A 5,248-nucleotide genomic window follows, 5' to 3' on the forward strand; every position below is an offset into this window, starting at 1 on the left:
GGAGAGAGAAAGGGGAAGGAGAGAGAGGGAAAGAGAGAGAGGAGAGAAAGAGGGAGTCAGGGAGAGGAAAGGGGAGTGGGGGAAGGAGGGAAAGAGGGATGGAGGGAAAGAGGGAGGGGAAGGGAAAGAGAAAGAGAGAGGGAGAGAAAAGGGAGGGAGAGAGATGGAATGAAAGAGAAGATGGTAGAAAAAATAAAGTAGAGAATGAGAGGGAGAGAGAGAAATGGAGGGAGAGAGGGAAAGAGAGAGGAGAGAGAGAGGGAGGGGTAAGAGAGAGAGTGAGAGAAGGAGGGGGAGAGAGAGATGAAGGGAAAGAGGGAGTGGAAGGGAAAGAGAGAGAGGAAGAGGGGGCGAGGAAGGGAGAGGAGAAAGAGAGAGGGAGAGAAGAGGGAGGGGGAGAGAGAGAGGGAAGGAGGGAGGGAGAGAGATGGAATGAAAGAGAAGACAGTAGAAAAAAGAAAGTGGTGCATGAGAGGGAGAGAGAGAGAGAGTTAGAAAGGGGGAAGGAGGGAGAGAGAGAGGGAAGGAGGGAGGGGTAAGAGAGTGAGAGAAGGAGTGAAGGAGGGAGGGGACAGAGAGAGAGAGAAGATGGAGAGAGAGGAAAGGAGAGAGGGAGAGAGAGAAAGAGGAGAGAGATGAATGAAAGAAAACAGTAGAAAAAAGAAAGCGGTGAATGAGAGGGAGAGAGAGAGGAGGGAGGGAGGGAGAAAGGGGGAAGGAGGGAGGAGAGAGGGAGTCAGAGGGAGGAAGAGGCGGTGAAAGGAAGGGAGGGACGGAGAGAGCGAGATGGAATAAAAGAGAAGATAGTAGAAAAAAGAAAGTGGTGAATGAGAGGGAGAGAGAGAAGAGGGACAGAGGGAGGGAGAGAAAAGGACAGAGAGAAAGAGGGAGTGAGAGAGAGCAAGAGAGAGATGGAATGGAAAGAGAAGACGGCAGAACAGTAGAAAAAAGAAAATGGTGAAGGAGAGGGAGAGAAGAGGGAGAGAGAGAGAGAGAGAAAGGGAGTGAAGGAGGGCGGGACAGAGAGAGGGAGTCAGAGAGAGAAAGAGGGAGTGGGGGCGAGGAAGGGAGACAGGGAGGGAGAGAGAAGAGAGAGAGAGGAGAGGAAGGGGGAGGAGAAAGAGAGAGGGAAAGAGAGAGGAGAGAGAGAGAGAAGGAGGGAGGGACAGAGAGAGAGGGGGAGTCAGAGAGAGGAAGAAGGAGTGGGGGAAGGAGAGAGAGAGAGAGAGAGGAAAAAGAAGAGAGAGGACGAAGGAGTGAAGGAGGGACGGAGAGAGGGAGGAAGAGAGTGGAGAGAGGGAAGGAGGGAGAGAGGAGAGGAGAGAGACGAAGGGGTGAAGGAGAGAGACAGAGAGAGGAGAGAGAGAGAAGGGAGAGGAGAGAGTGGAGAGAGTGGAGGAGGAAGAGCGGAGGAGAGAGGATGAAGGAGGAAGGAGAGAGACGGGAGAGGAGAGAGAGAGAGAGAAGGAGGGAGGAGAGATGAAGGAAGGAGGGAGGACGAAGGGGGAAGGAGAGAGAGAGAGAGAGAAGGAGGGAGGGAATGAGGGAGAGGGACAGAGAGAGGGAGGAAGAGGGGATGAGGGAAGGAGGGAGGAAGAGAGATGGAATGAGAGAGAAGATGGTAAAAAAAAGAAAGTAGTGAATGAGAGAGAAAGAAAGGAGGAGGAGAGAGAGAAAGTGAGATGGAGAAATGGAATGAAGCGGAAAGAGGAAGTGAAGAAGAGTGAGTAAAAGAAAAGATGATGATTAACACTTTATTATTACATCTCCAACTACGGCTCCAAACGCTGTGTTCCACCTCGTGATGTCATCAGGTGGAGGGAATACGGAACCTTTAAACAGCAATGTGACTTTTTTTTTTTCCAGAATGTTCCGGATTTAAAAAAACTAAACAAAAAAACTGTAACCAGAAGAATCTGAGTTTGTGTTTGTCTCACGGTTTAAGCCCCAAGTGAAATCTGGAACAGGTCTGAGCAAGTCCAGACCCGAGACCGGACCAAGACTCAACCAAACCAACACGCGACAGACCTGGTTTAGTCCTGGTTTAGACCTGGTTTAGACCTGGTTTAGACCTGGTTTAGTCTGGTTTAGACCTGGTTTAGTCCTGGTTTAGTCCTGGTTCAGTCTGGTTTAGTCCTGTTTAGTCCTGGTTTAGACCTGGTTTAGTCCTGGTTTAGTCCTGGTTTAGTCCTTGGTTCAGTCCTGGTTCAGTCCTGGTTTAGACCTGGTTTAGTCTTGTTTAGTCCTGGTTTAGTCTTGTTAGTCAGTCTGGTTAGTAGTCCTGGTTTAGTCCTGGTTCAGTCCTGGTTTAGACCTGGTTTAGTCCAAGTTTAGTCTTGGTTTAGTCCTGGTTCAGTCCTGGTTAAGTCCTTGTTTTGTCCTGGTTTAGTCCAAGTTTAGTCCTGGTTTAGTCCAAGTTTAATACTGGTTTAGACCTGGTTTAGTCCTAGTTTAGTCCTGGTTTAGTCCTAGTTTAGTCCTGGTCTAGTCCTAGTTTAGTCCTGGTTCAGTCCTGGTTTAAGAAATCGTAATCGTAAATTTTCATTTGGTGATTTGAATTCTTGACGTTGTAACTTTTCGATTCATATTCTGACTAAATTAAATTCACATGACACATTTTACAAACGACTCGACTCATCCGAGAGTTTACGAACATTTATTTTACGCTCAACCACCGACAAATACACACACGAATATTTCTGAAAACTGTGTGAATGAAGCAAAAAAAAACTCTTCTCCATTTCTGTTTGTGACGAGGAAACGAGATTAAAACTCAGACCAGAGAAAAGTTTAACTCGTTCCTTTTGGCGTCGGAGCACATTTATTTAACGATTCAGATTTTCGCTCTGGGCCTAAAAACGTGGAGGTGGAGCGAAGCTGAAAAAGCATAAAAACAAAAGAGCAGGTGATAAAAGTGCAGTTCTGAACATTGCTTTGGTGCAGTTACGTCTCTGCGTTAATCAACAACCAGAACAGACTCCACTTTTAGACTCATAAAGATTTAAAGCAAACACAAGAAAAGAAAAGAAAGAAAGGAAAAGAAAAAAGAAAAGACGACGGGAGGAAGAACTGTGAAGAACTGAGAGTCAACCAGCGCTGATTTCGACCTCTTTTTCCAATATTTAATTTGAAGTTGATTTCAAATATCACCGATCAATCTTTTTCAATTTTGATATTTTTATTTTCTGTTGGTAAATGAACCAAAACACAACAGACTCTGCTGCAGTGTAGCGCGTTCGTGGTCCTGCAGCGCCCTCTGCTGGTGGACACACTCATGGACGCTCTGCTGTGGATCCACATCACCGCTTCTTCTGTAAAGAGAAAAGATTATTGCTGATTAAATTTGACAAAACTTCAAACTAATGTGGTCTACTTCATGATTTAGTCTTTGTTTAATGTGAAATTTAAAATAACAAAAATCTTAAAGGTTCGTGTGTCATTCGTTCATTAAGAAAACAAAAAAAACAACAATTTTCTTCATTATTTGTTTCCAAAAGCAAAATGAAGAAATAGACAATGATTTGTTTTTTCAGTTTTCGATTTTGTGTTTAAATTAATAATGGAAAAAACTGTGTCTGCGTCACTTCGACATGTAGTTACAAAATTTCGGAGGTGCATGTTGGTCGACGCAGACGCTCTGTGGAAAAGTTCACGGCGACAAAGATTCTCGGAGCTTTGCAGACGATTTGAGCCTAAAGTCTGTGAGACCGACTGCTGTTTCAGAGAACGTCAGAGCTTTTCTACAGGACAATACTCCATCACTCCATCACTTGTCCAGGGCCCCGTCGCAGGGCATCAGTCTGAGCAGGGACTCCCAGACTTCCTTCACCCCAGACACTTCCTCCAGCTCCTCTGGGGGGACCTCGAGGTGTTCCCAGGCCAGTCCAGAGACATAGTCCCTCCAGTGTGTCCCAGGTCTTCCCCAGGGCCTCCTCCTGGTGGGACAGGCCCGGAAAACCTCCCAAACAGATGCCTCCCTCCCTGAACCGTCACCTTCTCCTGGTGGAGGGTCTGAGTGCCCGAATGATCCCGGGAGCTATGTTATCAGGGGCTTCATGCTCCTGGTAGGGCCACCCAAGGCAAGGTCCGGGGGGACGGGTCATACGGTTCAGAAGCCCCTTATGATAAGTCCAATACAGAGGCCAGTGACGTCGCTCGGATCAGCGACACCGAGGCTCCACCCTGGAGCCAGGCCTGGGGTGGGTCCACACTGAGCGTCTGGTGGCCGGGTCTTCCCCCACAGGGCCTGGTCGGGCTCAGCCCAAAGGAGCGACACGGGGCCACCCTGCTGTAGGCCCACCACCCGCAGGAGGAGCCATATGGGGCCGGTGCAGAGAGATCTTGGCAGCAGTCGAAGACGGGGACCTCGACGATCTCCGGACATGGAGACTAGACCAGTACTCATGAATATAAAGAGTGCAGCTAAAATATCAAAAGTTCAAATGTAAAGGGCATGAGGAGACTCGACTTCCTGTGAAAGCTCAGGTCTTTCAGTGTGCAGAAGAGTCCTGGAGATCTTCTCCCAGTCTGTGGTGTTCAGAGTTCTGGACTTGGCTGTGGTCTGCTGGGGGAGCAGCTCCAGGAAAAGGGACACTGGGCGGATCGACAAACTGATCTGTAAAACTGCTCACGAGATCGACTGTGAGCTGGAGACATTTGACACTGTGTCCTGTGTCCTGTGGATCAATACAGTTTGTCTAAGTGTAAGTAAAATGATGTCACAATACAGTGAGTTCTTGGGTTTGTGTGTTTACCTTTTGGATATTTCATGGCAAAGTTCAGTGAAATCAGCACACAATGTGTTAGGGCAAGTGTCTCCAATCTTTTTCCTCCTGTGAGCTACTTTTTGTAAATGAAAATGCCAGAGAGTTTCTAATTTGTGTACGCCTGACATTAAGAAGCCCTGAAGTAGAAATGTGTTAGCAGGAAAGCGTCATGGTGTCTGAAAACTCTTCTGTAAATGTAAATGTAACAAAGTCAGACCCATCATTTCTGTTCCTCTTCACTCGGAAACAAAACCACGACATTTTACTGTTAAACTTTCACCAAAAACATTTTATTATTTCTACAAAATCAGACGGAGGAGGTTTTCAGGCCTGTACAGAGCAAAGTCACAGTAGAAAATCAGCTTTGTACTCGAGTAAACAAAACAGAAACTACCCACGTGACCCGATGGGAAAAACAAAACCAAACACAGAGCAACAGCGCCCTCTACTGCATGCTTCAGGAAGTGGAAAAAAAACAAAAC

This window comes from Boleophthalmus pectinirostris, unplaced genomic scaffold (assembly GCF_026225935.1).
Source record: "Boleophthalmus pectinirostris isolate CB_2022bp ecotype Guang Dong unplaced genomic scaffold, ASM2622593v1 HiC_scaffold_12, whole genome shotgun sequence".
Classification (NCBI taxonomy): Eukaryota; Metazoa; Chordata; class Actinopteri; order Gobiiformes; family Gobiidae; genus Boleophthalmus; species Boleophthalmus pectinirostris.